Source organism: Chlorocebus sabaeus, chromosome 25 (assembly GCF_047675955.1).
Source record: "Chlorocebus sabaeus isolate Y175 chromosome 25, mChlSab1.0.hap1, whole genome shotgun sequence".
NCBI lineage: Eukaryota > Metazoa > Chordata > Mammalia > Primates > Cercopithecidae > Chlorocebus > Chlorocebus sabaeus.
The window spans coordinates 86,054,099-86,069,680 of record NC_132928.1 but is presented as its reverse complement, the minus strand read 5'-3'; the positions used below and the strand labels follow the sequence as shown (position 1 = coordinate 86,069,680).

The 15,582-nt window shown below is 37.0% G+C and overlaps 1 pseudogene; it reads left to right on the top strand.

Moving 5' to 3' along the window:
- Window positions 1-6,265: 6,265 nt before the first annotated feature.
- LOC103230957 (olfactory receptor 2L13-like) lies at window positions 6,266-8,181 on the top strand (annotated as a pseudogene).
- Window positions 8,182-15,582: the final 7,401 nt, after the last annotated feature.

Here is a 15,582-nt window from a genome sequence, read left to right as displayed (position 1 = left end):
AAGAAACTCAATCAAAACCGCTCAACTATGTGGAAACTGAACAACCTCCTCCTGAATGACTGCTGGTTACATAACAAAATGAAGGCAGAAATAAGATGTTCTTTGAAATGAGTGAGAACAAAGATACGACATACCAGAATCTCTGGGACACATTTAAAACTGTGTGTAGAGGGAAATTTACAGCATTAAATGCCCACAAGAGAAACCAGGAAAGATCTAAAATTGACACCTTAACATCACAATTAAAAGAACTAGAGAAGCAAGAGCAAACACATTCAAAAGCTAGCAGAAGGCAAGAAATAGCTAAGATCAGAGCAGAACTGAAGGAGATAGAGACACAAAAAACCCTCCAAAAAATCAATGAATCCAGGAGTTGGTTTTTTGAAAAGATCAACAAAATTGATAGACTGCTAGCAAGACTAATAAAGAAGAAAAGAGAGAAGAATCAAATAGATGCAATAAAAAATGATAAAGGGGATATCATCACCGACCCCACAGAAATACAAACTACCATCAGAGAATACTATAAACACCTCTATGCAAAAAAATAGAAAACCTAGAAGAAATGGATAATTTTCTGGACACTGACACTCTTCCCAGACTAAACCAGGAAGAAGTTGAATCCCTGAATAGACCAACAGCAGGCTCTGAAATTGAGGCAATAATTAACAGCCTACCAACCAAAAAAAGGCCAGGACCAGACGGATGCACAATCGAATTCTACCAGAGGTACAAGGAGGAGCTGGTACCATTCCTTCTGAAATTATTCCAATAAATAAAAAAAGAGGGAATCCTCCCTAATTCATTTTATGAGGCCAACATCATCCTGATACCAAAGCCTGGCAGAGACACAACAAAAAAAAGAGAATTTTAGACCAATATCCCTGATGAATATCGATGCAAAAATCCTCAATAAAATACTGGCAAACTGAATCCAGCACACATGAAAAAGCTTAGCCACCACGATCAAGTTGGCTTCATCCCTGGGATGCAAGGCTGGTTCAACATACACAAATCAATAAACGTAATCCAGCATATAAACAGAACCAAAGACAAAAACCACATGATTATCTCAATAGAAGCAGAAAGGCCTTTGACAAAATTCAACAGCCCTTCAGGCTAAAAACTCTCAATAAATTCGGTATTGATGGAATGTATCTCAAAATAATAAGAGCTATTTATGACAAACCCAGGGCCAATATCATACTGAATGGGAAAAAACTGGAAGCATTTCCTTTGAAAACTGGCACAAGACAGGGATCCTCTCTCTCACCACTCCTATTCAACATAATGTTTCAAGTTCTGGCTAGGGCAATCAGGCAAGAGAAAGAAAGCAAGGGTAGGAAAAGAAGAACTCAAATTGTCCCTGTTTGCAGATGACATGATTGTATATTTAGAAAACCTCATTGTTTCAGCCCAAAATCTCCTTAAGCTGATAAGCAACTTCAGCAAAGTCTCAGGATACAAAATAAATGTGCAAAAATCACAAGTATTTTCATACACCAGTTACAGACAAACAGAGAGTCAAATCATGAATGAACTTCCAATCACATTTGCTTCAAAGAGAATAAAATACCTAGGAATCCAACTTACAAGGGATGTAAAGGACCTCTTCAAGGAGAACTACAAACCACTGCTCAGTGAAATAAAAGAGGACACAAACAAATGGAAGAACATACCATGCTCACGGATAGAAAGAATCAATATCGTGAAAATGGCCATACTGCCCAAGGCAATTTATAGATTCAATGCCATCCTCATCAAGCTACCAATGACTTCCTTCACAGAATTGGAAAAAAAAATGCTTTAAAGTTCATATGGAACCAAAAAAGAGCCTGCATTGTAAACACAATCCTAAGTCAAAAGAACAAAGCTGGAGGCATCATGCTACCTGACTTCAAACTATACTACAAGGCTACAGTAACCAAAACAGCATGTACTGGTACCAAAACAGAGATATAGACCAATGGAACAGAACACAGCCCTCAGAAATAATACCACACATCTACAGCCATCTGATCTTTGACAAACCTGACAAAAACAAGAAATGGGGGAAGGATTCCCTATTTAATAAATGCTGCTCGGAAAACTGGCTAGCCATAAGTAGAAAGCTGAAACTGGATCCTTTCCTTACTCCTTATATGAAAATTAATTCAAGATGGATTAGAAACTTAAATGTTAGACCTAATACCATAAAAATCCTAGAGGAAAACCTAGGTAATACCATTCAGGACATAGGCATGGGCAAGGACTTCATGTCTAAAACACCAAAAGCAACGGCAACAAAAGCCAAAATTGACAAACGGGATCTCATTAAACTAAAGCGCTTCTGCACAGCAAAAGAAACTACCATCAGAGTGAACAGGCAACCTACAGAATGGGAGAAAATTTTTGCAATCAACTCATCTGACAAAGGGCTAATATCCAGAACCTACAAAGAACTCAAACAAATTTATAAGAGAAAAACAAACAACCCCATCAAAAAGTGGGCAAAGGATATGAACAGACATTTCTCAAAAGAAGACATTCATACAGCCAACAGACACATGAAAAAATGCTCATCATCACTGGCCATCAGAGAAATGCAAATCAAAACCACAATGGATACCATCTCACACCAGCTAGAATGTTAATCATTAAAAAGTCAGGAAACAACAGGTGCTGGAGAGGATGTGGAGAAATAGGAACACTTTTACGCTGCTGGTGGGACTGTTAACTAGTTTAACCACTGTGGAAAACAGTATGGCGATTCCTCAAGGATCTAGAACTAGAAATACCATTTGACCCAGCCATCCCATTACTGGGGATATACCCAAAGTATTATAAGTCATGCTGCTATAAAGACACATGCACACATATGTTTACTGCGGCACTATTCATGATAGCAAAGACTTGGAATCAACCCAAATGTCTATCAGTGACAGACTGGATTAAGAAAATGTGGCACATATACACCATGGAATACTATGCAGCCATAAAAAAGCATGAGTTTGTGTCCTTTGTAGGGACATGGATGCAGCTGGAAACCATCATTCTCAGCAAACTATCGCAAGAACAGAAAACCAAATACCGCATGTTCTCACTCATAGGTGGAAACTGAACAATGAGATCAGTTGGACTCGGGAAGGGGAACATCACACACTGGGGCCTATTATGGGGAGGGGGGAGGGGGGAGGGATTGCATTGGGAGTTATACCTGATGTAAATGACGAGTTGATGGGTGCTGACGAGTTGATGGGTGCAGCACAGCAACATGGCACAAGTATACATATGTAACAAACCTGCACGTTATGCACATGTACCCTAGAACTTAAAGAATAATAATAAAAAAAAAAAAGAAAGAAACTTGGGTCTCTTCTTTGTTCTCCAGGGCACTTCCCAAGGAAGTGTTTCTGGGCTGCAGTCCAGAAACATTGGCCCAAATTAACTTTCTGCATTAATTTTGCCTCAATGTCATTCTCTAAGTCAACAAGAATGACCAAGGCAGTTACTAATCTTAGACTCACCTGGCAGCCACAGGAACAATATTTTCCCGGCTATAATGTAACCGACAGAGTGATGCTTCATGTAATTCTGCTGCATTAAATAAGGTCCGATGTCTAACAAAGAAAGCTGCTGGACATCAATGGAAATAGATCCTATACTCAAATTACAATGTCCCATGACCTAAACGCTTCCAGTCCCAGGTTCACAGGACCCTAAAAGTAGCTATTCTCTTCCACTGTCTAACAACATGCCAGGTTTCCATTTTTGGAAATAAAACCATTATTGTAGTAACTACGATAAAACAATCTTTATAATACTCTGAGCTGTGGTCTGTGCCAGAAAGAATCAAAATGTCTGCCTTCAAAACAACTCCAGGATGTCACACATAAACTTAGACCCAAGTCAGCCTGTTCAGGGCTTAGTATCAGACACACCTCATGGGATCCTGCCGTCACATTTCTTCCCCTGGATTTAAACCTGGATTAAGCAAAGGAATTCAGAAAGTACTCCAAAAGGCTTTTCCAATTTCCAGGGCATGTTGGGGATCCCCTAAGGCCTGGGCACATCAGGACAGTTGGTCACCCACTTGGGGATGTGACAGCACCTGATGAATTATTCTATCTCCACTGCCTCACTCAGTGACTACTGCATAGAAGACTCTCAACACATTAATCTGATAAAATGAATCAAATATTTGTTTGGAACTAAATGAGTAGGATAGTTCTTACTGATAAACTGTGGCCAGATCAGTTACAAAGTCAATCTTTATCATACATGGCCTGGAAATTAGAAAAGTATTTTGTAGTACTTTCTGAATCTCTTTGTTTAGTCCAATGATCCTTCTGCTTCTTTAGTTTTCTTTAGAATTCTAATTACTACACAACATCAAACACCATGTTTGAGTTTGTTGGTCTATTTTTTGTATAATCAACTACATTTTAATTACATATTGTAAAATCTTTTGTGTTTTAATCATCAAAGCATGCCAGTAGCTAGTAGCACTGTCATAAAACAGAAACTCATTGAACATTTTTTGAAGAAATGAATGTATCATAATGATGGTTTTTAGATGTTCTAGCTGATCAGTTTTTATTTCTAAAGATCTACAAGAAGCAGAGGATGCCTGTGATCCCATCTGGCATCCATATCCAATGCTACAGTGCACCTGTCATGTACCCGGCTTTTCACTGTGACTGTGCCTTAGGCAGCCATAAAAATACATTTGCATTTTTCTGTGGCAGGCTCTCTTTCACAATTGTATTAATGCTACTCAAGCTTATATGGAGTAAAAGTTGAGTTTCAGTTACTACATGTAAATCATGGCAACAAACTAATAATTTCTTTTTTATGTAAAAGTTGAAAAATAAGTAACCCAAGATGTCTATCCAAATCAATATGCTGAGCAGGATGTGGCATCAATAGCTCCCTCAGACAGAAGATCACTCACAAAACATGACATTTCACCCCAAGCCTAAGTAAAGGAAGAAGTCACCCAGATATTGGGAATATAAGAATTGCCACAATAATAATTAATTCCACTTGGAAGACTGCATGATGAAAAAAACAAATTGCTAGATTTGAGGTGGTGTAAAGCGACAGAGACTATAAAAGTTTGAGCCATAAATTAAAATCCCAAGGAAAGGCCTAGGCATAAAAAGCTAGACAAACTTTCCAGAAAGGGAACATTATTTATTTTTGGCCTTTTGATTTCTTTATTCTCAATTATTAACATTTAACCTGAATTTGTTGTTTTACTTAATTAAATAGGAAGAAATATTTAAGCCATAAATCACAAATGTCCTAGTGCTCACACTTGCTTTTCCTGTTGAATAGTTTGCAGGTGCTTGACTCTGCGGTCATCTACAGTAATGAAAATCAAACCACAAGAACAGAAAGTGAACATCCTCTCTAATCTCTGTATACTTCAAACAAGTCTGAAAATTGAAGTAGGCTTGATCTTTTGCAGAAGAGCAACAATTACACAATTTAAGTTGAATAAGATATTGTACACACAGGAAGGCATTTACCAAATAACTACTAAACTAGTGGTATCAAAATGACTAGAAATTTGAAGCAGCTACAAGTGTTCACAATCTTATTCCATCACCAACAGTATTAGAGAAGGTTATTCTTTACATCTCTAAATACTATTTTAAATATTTGAAAAAATGAAGATTCTAATGCCTGAGTGATGAGTCCAGCTCAGTCGGGGAGACCCTAACCCAGCAGCGCTAGAGGAGTTAAAGACAAACACACAGAAATACAGTGGTGTGAAGTGGGGAAATCAGGGGTCTCACAGTCTTCAGAGCTGAGAGCCCCGAACAGAGATTTACCCACCTATTTATTAACAGCAAACCAGTCATTAGCATTGTTTCTATAGATATTAAATTAACTAAAAGTATCCCTTATGGGAAACGAAGGGATGGGCCAAATTAAATGAATAGGTTGGGCTAGTTAACTGCAGCAGGAACATGCCCTTAATGCATAAGTCGCTCATGCTATTGTTTGTGACTTAAGAATGTCTTTAAGTGGTTTTCTGCCCTGGGCGGGCCAGGTGTTCCTTGCCCTCATTCCTGTAAACCCACAACCTTCCAGCTTGGGCATTAGGGACATTATGAACATGTTACAGTGCTGCAAAGATTTTGTTTATGGCCAGTCTTGGGGCCAGATTATGGCCAGATTTTGGGGGGCTTGCTCCCAACACCTAAATATGTAGAATTTGTTTTGTGGAAATATTATAATAAATAATGTAAAGAACAGTTGGAATAATTCGTGGCACCTTAAAGACTCCTATATATAGTATAGATAGATAGATAATGGGTAGATATGTACATACACACACATAAGTAATTGTATAATAGTTATTCATCTTTTACATTTCCATTATGATACTAGTTATTGCTTGCAGTTGTGGCAAACACAATTTTTTTAAAAAACCTATTTTTAATCTGTGACCTTTATTATGTATAATTTATTTACTTGAAGGAAAGAATATTGTATGCAAATATCTGTGCATTTGATTTTGAGTTCTGTAGGCCTTCAAATCTGAAAACATTATTAGGAAACAATATTTAAATAATATTTTATAATGAACATGGATCTTATCAGACATACCAAACACTTACAGTTCAAAAGGTGATTTGACTGGTGGGCACATTTTCAGGAAAGGCATAGAAGTGCCTGTCAGGAACACGAAAGGCAGAGTATCAATGGGAGAATCAAGGTTTATCTGGCCGTAGTAGTGTCAGCTGGGGAGGAAAGATGAGAAATTAAAGATGAAGAAGAGGGCTAGTAATTCCGTACTTATAATTTAAGCCTATAGAAAGTTTCTGAGTCACACATCCCCGCTTCTATTGTAATTATGCCCTATTAAATTAAAACATTGTGGAATGTAGGTATTCCTGTCTTCCTCAGTTCCTGTGACTTGTTGATAACTCATGCTTGATTTGGCTGGCCAGGAGTTATCTAGAAAGTAATACTTTAGTTACTGTCTTAATCTTTGCTGCCTACAGAGCTAGACTTTGTACTGAAAAAACTCACATGCATCTATGACTTCCAGAGAGGCTTACCAGAAACAATTGGAAAGGTAACATTGCATTCAGATGTAGAAGTCGATTCAACAAAACCTGCAGTGTTAGAGGAGAAACAACTTATTCTAAACAAACATTCATAAAGTCAGTTCCTTTTTTTCTGTTGTGTTTCATTTTGTGTTTTGTGCTTTGCTTTTGTTTTTATTTCTCTTTCAACACAGTTACAGCAGAAAGTTTTCATGGAGAAATGGAATCACACTTCAAATGATTTCATTTTGTTGGGTCTTCTTCCCCCAAATCAAACTGGAATATTCCTCTTGTGCCTTATCATCCTCATGTTCTTTCAGGCCTCAGTGGGTAACTCGGCCATGATTCACCTTATCCACATAGATCCTCGTCTCCACACACCGATGTACTTTCTTCTCAGCCAGGTCTCCCTCATGGACCTGATGTACATCTCCATCACCATCCCCAAGATGGCGTACCACTTCCTGTCCGGCCAGAAAGGCATCTCCTTCCTGGAATGTGGTGTGCAAAGTTTCTTCTTCCTGACCATAGTGGGTTCTGAAGGCTTACTGCTGACCTCCATGGCCTACAACCATTACGTGGCCATCTGCCACCCTCTCCATTATCACATCTACATGAGTAAAATGATGTGTGGAAAGATTATCCTAGGTTTTTGAACACTGGCATCCATCAACTCCTTGGCACACACAGTCTGTGCCCTCCATATTCCTTACTGCAGGTCTAGGGCCATTGATCATTTCTTCTGCGATGTCCCAGCCATGTTGCTTATTGCCTGTATGGATACTTGGGTCTATGAATATATGGTTTTTGTAAGTACAAGCTTCTTTCTCCTCTTTCCTTTTGTTGGTGTCACTGCTTCCTATGGCCGAGTCCTATTTGCTGTTTATCATATGCACTCAAAGGAGGGGAGAAAAAAGGCCTTCACCACCATTTCAACACATTTAACTGTTGTGATATTTTACGACATATCTTCTGCCTACACCTATCTTTGGCCCAGGAATCTCGGCTCACCAACTGAAGACAAGATCCTGGCAGTCTTACCCCCATGCTCAATCCCATTATCTACAGCCTGAGGAATAAAGAAGTCCTGAGGGCCGAGACAAGAGTGTTTGGGATACTCTCTTTCATGAAAGAATAATAATGGCCGTCCCAATTCCCTTTTTTTCTTTCCTCTTTCCAAGTTGATTTGAACACCCTAGTGCAGGACTGCCCAATAGAAACATAACATAATTAAAAATTTTCTAGCAGGTACCTTCTTTTCTAGTAGGTACATTCATTTCTAGTAGGTACACTCTTTAAAAAAATTGTAAAGCTCCCACTTGAACCCCAATTTTCTGGTCCTCCTTACTCTGCTTCGTTTTCACATTTTTGTTTACCACTTTTCACTTTCTAGTACATGAAATAATAAGCACATTGGTTGTATTTACTGTTTATTTTCATTCTATGACAAAATTTTCACTTCACAATGAGAGATGCTTGTTCTGCTCACTGGTGTAATCAACTGTATGGAACACAGCCTAGTGCATAGCAGTTGCTCAATAATGCTGGTTGAATATTTGAGTGAAATAATGAACCATGGAACTTAATTTTCTGTCTAAGGCTTTTATTAATTAGATTAAACTTACAGAAAATAAATGTATAATTCTAAGACTTTCAAAAATAATAATTAATGAAATATTGTCACAAACTCAATATGTCTGTAATTTAAAATGCTATATTTTAAATGTAAAAATAGAAGTATCATTTAGTCAACATCAATCATGTGTCTTTAAGGATATATTTTACATTTACCTGTTTTGGTAACTTGTAGAAATTCAATTATAATTTATTAATTCTATTTGTGGGGAATAGTAAGTGTTGATCTTATTTATTTATATTTTGATAGTGGTTTTTAAATGGTTACAATATAGTTATTTGTGCACCTCTTTTATGTGTAAAATTTCCCTCAACATAAATACATACATATATACATGCAAAGATTAATATGTAAATTATAAAATTTATGAATACATCAGTCCAGGTTTCTGTCTTTCAATAAACAGAATGATCATCAAAACAAATAACAAACATTGAAAACTTATTTTCTATCTTATTAACAACTACTTAAGTTTGAATAAAATGAGCTAAGATTTTCCCTTTTGTAAAATAAATGTAAAAGTATGTCATTGACAAAATATAAATGATTTTTTATTTTAATATTTGTGAATATTGAGATTCTTCATAAATAAAATAAGAGATCCTTTAATCTTATTTTAATTCCTTTGAATAACAACAGTGGTGTGCTATGACTTTAACAGTTAGAAAAGATAAGAACCTTAATGAGGTTTACAGATGTATGTGTAATTAGTCCTATCTGGGTTTTTTTTTAGTTTTTGAGACAGAGACTTGCTCTGTCGCCCAGGATGGAGTGCTGGGGCACGATCTCAGCTCACTGCAACCTCGGCCTCCCAGGTTCAAGCAATTCTCAAGCTTCAGCCTCCACGTAGCTGATACTACAGGTGCTACTACCACGTTAGGCTAATTTTTGTATTTTATTAGAGGCGGGGTTTCACCATGTTTGTCAGGCTGGTCTTGAGCTCCTGACTTCAAGTGATCTGCCCACCTCAGACTCCCAAAGTGCAGGGATTACAAGCGTGAGCCACCCCATCTGGCCAGTCTTGACTGCTTTGATCCATGGTCTTGTAAAATTTCATGGCACACATAGATTCAGACTTAAGGTCAGTGGTGCCTTGCATGAGCTGATCATAAATAAATGTACAAAATCAATAAATATTGCTGACAACTCAAAATCAACATGTGTGTATCTGAAGTTTTAACTTTTGCCCACTCTCTGGAGTCATATCATTCTTCTGGTTTTGTTCTTTTAATTAATTACTTGCTTTATTATTTTAATCCCATGTCCTACTGAATCCTCAATTCTTAGCAGACCTCCTGGCCCATTTTAGGTCTCATTAATTACTTTTTATAAGAATTATTTCTTTTTTTAGTGGCCTTTGATGTAAAAATATTTTCAACTATGCACAAATTATCTTTCTCCGTTTTTCATACTGGCTTTTAGATTTTTGAAAGTTCATATCATCTACACAATAATACCTATATTTTTTCTTCAGAAATTTGAAGCAATCCACAATTTATGTCTTACCTCCCTCATCATCTTACTTCTAATGCCTTATGTCCACTATCATGAAGCACCTGAAATTTCTGCAACTCTTCTTAATGTCTCTTGGCCAATACTCCCATGATGATGGAATGATTATAGAAAGTATGTCTTCTAATTTACCCAGGGGTATTTCAATCTTGGGTGAAATCTGCCATTGTATGCAAACAGAAATGCTCTAGTAATGAGCTTCTCAATTCCGTGTTTGAAAGTGGAGAAAACACGTGTCACCTATCCTGTAGCTTGTTCCCCACATATGCAGCTCTTTGCCAAGGTAAAGTTCATTTCTCACCCATCTAGCTCCAATGATACCTTGTTAAGAATGCTAAATGTTGGCGAAAAAAATGTAACATACACTCTACATCCATCTCTTTTCTATAAGCTTGAAGATTAATCAGAGACCATACTGTCCTCAGGATTTTGTCTTAAGGCTTTCAGTTTTTTGGATCTGTAGATTTTAGAAAATTCTTATGTTTTCCAAAAATCATTCACATGTTTATACATACTTAAAGTTTTATCATTTGGAAGAAGCAGTCACGTAGTCCAGCCTAAAATTTAACCAGTAGACATTATACTTCATGTAAACTGAGCATAAGAGAGCCAATCTGATTTGAGGAAACACAAGTTATGATTATAGAGAAAGAAATACAGAGTGACACCAGCATAAATCATGCATTTAATTTCCTACTAAGTTTAACACAAACAAAAGAATAGACCGCATTTTTTTCCAGATACATCATACTTCTTTCAAATGATAACTATCTGTGATTAAATGTCTGTGTGTGGGTGTGGGCATGTGTGTTTGAGACCTTAACATGTCTAAAAATGTCTTCATTTAGGAACAATCATTTAGGTTTCTTAAATTATTTAGCCAATTATTCTCTAACTTACAAAAAGCAGGTGCTAAATATTCTGAGTAGAAAAAGAATTCTCTAACTTACAAAATGAGATAATTTCCATAAACATAATTTAACATCTCTTACAGTTCTGAGGTCATGTTCTGGAATATTAAATACACCCCTCTTCAGTCTGATTCTTAGTAACAGCTGAATGCAGCAAAGTTGATTGGGTTGGTTGATTTGCCCTAATTCATAACTGAGTTGATCCTGAAATCAGCAAAGTGAAGTGAAGTGACCAAGGTTTTGGCCCCCATGGACTTGGACACTGGAGATCAATTAGAGGAGAAAGAGGACTATCTAAGGGTTAGTGACTTAAGGTTCTACATATGAAGTATAGTAGTTCATCCTTCTGTCTTCTGACGGTAGAACCTGAGGAAATTAAGTATAAAATGTCTTATTCTGTTTTCACTGAAACGAGGTAATAGAAAAGGAAGAGGTCATATCTAAGCACTACTTATGCAAACAGGAAAATGTTTCACAAGAGTTGGTGAAGCTGTTTTCTGATTTCACCGTAGAGAGGATGACTAGCTGCAGGAGCTGTAAGGAACGAATATTATAAAGTGTTATCTGCTATTTCTTCCTCATAAATTTTGGCACATAAAGAAGAGATTCTCATTTCAGAAAGAGTTCTGGTTTAATGCAGGGACTATTGATCAGTGACATAATGTTATTGAAAGTCTGACAGACTATCAGAACACAGTTTGATGTTTACATGTTTTCTGTAATATATGGAATGTTAGCAGAGGATGGTGTCACTATAAAGCTGCTTTTTCTCCCACTATACAAACTGAAGAACTTTGGACAAGGTGAGTCATAGTAATAGAATTGATATGAGTTGATTTGGGTTTGTTTTAACCTAGAAAGCTATTTTGGAAATGTTGTTTTCCCATCATAAGGAAACTCTCTGCTGCATAGGGAATAGACAGTTCCACAACAAATTGGAAAAGCAAATGTAAATGTAAAAATGTAAAACAAGGTAACATGTACTTCTTAGTGTTGCACTATGTGTAGCTCTCAAACAATGTGACATTAATAAAGACAATTTCTCTGGGTCTGAGGACTCTCCATAGTTTACACAGGGACTGGGCAAATCACAGTGACACTAAGGACCTGCTATGTGCTGAACACACAGAACTCTGAATTCTCTTTACAGCTGCCCTATACATTGTTGACGTTGAGGTAGCTGAGTCTATGACAATATGCTATTGGTCTCCTGCTGATTCTCTAAAGGAGTTTTTAAAATGTTATGAGTTAACTATTCATAACATTTGCAAAATAAATTCAGGACCCTACAGTTGCTACATTTATGCTATTAGTTCCTATGAAATGAGGGCTTTTTTTTAACTCTATAAATTTCATCAATGTATCTTTTAGAATGAGAAAGAAAAAAATTTTTTTTCCTGAGGAATGCAAGCCCCCTTTAAACTATCAGGCCCAGAGAGACATTGAAAATGTGGCCGCAGTCACATCTCACTCTTCCTTGAGCAAGGTAATCGTCTCCTGAAGCTACGTGCTATGGGGGCTGTAGACTGACTTGTGTCCACTAGCCATGAATTAACCTATCAATGCCCTATACCACATATCCTATAGTTAAATAATGCATAACCAATCACTGATCAATGTTGTTTCTGAAATCAGTGAGATTTTCTAACAAGTTTAGAATTTGTCCCCTCTCCTGATTCCTCCCTTTCTTTACCTTAGAAACTTGGGTCTCTTCTTTGTTCTCCAGGGTACTTCCCAAGGAAGTGTTTCTGGGCTGCAGCCCTCAAACTTGGCCCAGATGCACTTTCTATATTAATTTGTCTCAGTGCCATTCTTTAAATCAACAAGAACGACCAAGGCAGTCACTAATCTTAGACTCACCTGGTAGCTACAGGAACAATATTTACCCGGCAATAATGTAACCAACAGAGTGATGCGTGCTGTAATTCCGTTGCATTAAATAAGGTCCCATGTCTAACAAGGAAAGCTGCTGGACAACAATGGAAATAGATCCTAAACTCAAACTCCAATATTTCATGACCTAAAAGTTTCAAGTTCTAGATTCACAGGATCCTAAAAGTAGCTACTCTCTTCCATTGCCCAACAACATGCCACTTTTCCATTTTTGGAAACAAAATCGTTATCGTAGTAAGTGCCATTAAACAATCTTTATCATACTCGGAGGCTGTGGTCTATGCAAGAAAGAATCAAAATGTCTCCCTTCAAAACAACTCCAGGATGCTACACATAAACTGAGACCCAAGTCAGCCTGTTCAGGGCTTGGTATTGGACACACCTCATGGGATCCTGCTGCCACATTTCTTCCCCTGGATTTAAACCTGGATTAAGTAAAGGAATTCAGAAAGGAAGACATACTTAAGTCACAAATCACAAATGTCCTCCTACTCACACTGGCGTTTCCAGTTGAATAGATTTGCAGGTGCTTGACTCTACTGTCACCTATGGTACTGAAAATCAGACTACAAGAACAAAGAGTGAACATCCTCTCTAATCTCCGTATGCTTCAAACAAGTCTGAAAATTTAAGTAGGCTTGATCTTTTGCAGCACAGCAATAATTACAGAATTTAAGTTGACTGAAGTGTTTTACACACAGGAAAGGCATTTACCAAATAATTACTAAATTGGGGGTACTGAAATGACTGAAAATTTGAAGCTGCTACACAGGATCAAAATGTGATTCTATCACTAACAGTATTTGAGAAGGTTATTGTTTACATCTACAAATACGACTTTAAATACTTGAAAACTGAAGATAAAATGCCTAAATTCACAGAATTTATGTTGTGGAAAGGTTGTAATAAATAACGTGAAGAAGAGTTGAAATAATTTATGGTACCTCAAAGACTCCTATATATGGTATAGATAAATAGACAATAGATAGGTAGATATGTACATACACACATACATGTGTATATGTGTGTGTGTATATATATATATTTTTATATAATTTACTGATCTGTTATATTTCCATTATGACACTACTTTTTGCTTCCAGCTGTGGCAAATACAATTTAAAAAAAAATAAAATAAACCTACTATGCGATCTGTGAGGTTTACTATGTATAATTTACTTACATGAAGAAAAGAATATTGTATGCGAATATCCATGCATTTGATATTGAGTTCTGTAGGTCTTCAACATCTGAAAACCTTATTAGGGAAGAGAGAATGTTTAAATAATATTTTAAAATTAATGTGAATCTTATCAGACTTACAAAACCTTTATAGTTCAAGGAGCGATTTGCATTGTGGGTACATTTTCAGGAAAGGCACAGAAGTGCCTGTCAGGAACATGAAAAGCAGAGTATCAAGGAGAGGACTGAGATTTATCTTGCTAGAATAGTGTCAGCTGGGGAGGAATGACCAGAAATTAAAGATGAAGAAGAGGGCTAGGTAATTCAGTACTTATAATTTAAGCATATAGAAAGTTTCTGAGTCATACATGACAGTTTCTATTGTAATTACGCCCTATTAGATAAAAACATTGGGGAATGTAGGTATTCCTGCCTTCCTCAGTTCCTGTGACTTGCCGATAACTCATAAGTGATGTGACTGGTTGTTGCGGAAAGTCAGGGACCCCGAACAGAGGGACCGGCTGAAGCCATGGCAGAAGAACATAAATTGTGAAGATTTCATGGACATTTATCAGTTCCCCAAATTAATACTTTTATAATTTCTTACACCTGTCTTTAATGCAATCTCTGAACATAAATTGTGAAGATTTCATGGACATTTATCAGTTCCCCAAATTAATACTTTTATAATTTCTTACACCTGTCTTTAATGCAATCTCTGAACATAAATTGTGAAGATTTCATGGACATTTATCATTTCCCCAGTCAATACTCTTGTGATTTCCTATGCCTGTCTTTAATTTCTTAATCCCGTCATCTTTGTAAGCTGAGAATGTATGTCACCTCAGGATCCCGTGAAGATTGTGTTAACTGCACAAATTGTTCATAAAGCCTGTATGTTTAAACAATATGAAATATGGGCACACCTTGAAAAAAGAACAGGATAACAGCGATGTTCAGGGAACAAGGGAGATAACCATTAGGTCTGAATGCCTGAGAGCCGGGCGGAACAGAGCCATATTTCTCTTCTTACAAAAGTGAATAGGAGAAATATCACTGAATTCTTTTTCTCAGCAAGGAAGAGCCCTGAGAAAGAGAATGCATTCCTAGGGGGAGGTCTCTAAAATGTCCACTCTAGGTATGTCTGTCTTTTATGGTTGCAGATAAGAGATGAAATAAGCCCCAGTCTCCTGTAGCACTCCCAGGCCTATTCAGATGAGGAAATTCCTGCCTAGTAAATTTTAGTCAGACAGGTTGTCTGCTCTCAAACCCTGTCTCCTGATAAGATGTTATCAATGACAATGCATTCCCAAAACTTAATTAGCAATTTTAATTTCACCCCAGTACTGTGATCTCGCTCTGCCCCCATTTGCTTTGTGATATTTTATTGCCTTGTGAAGCATGT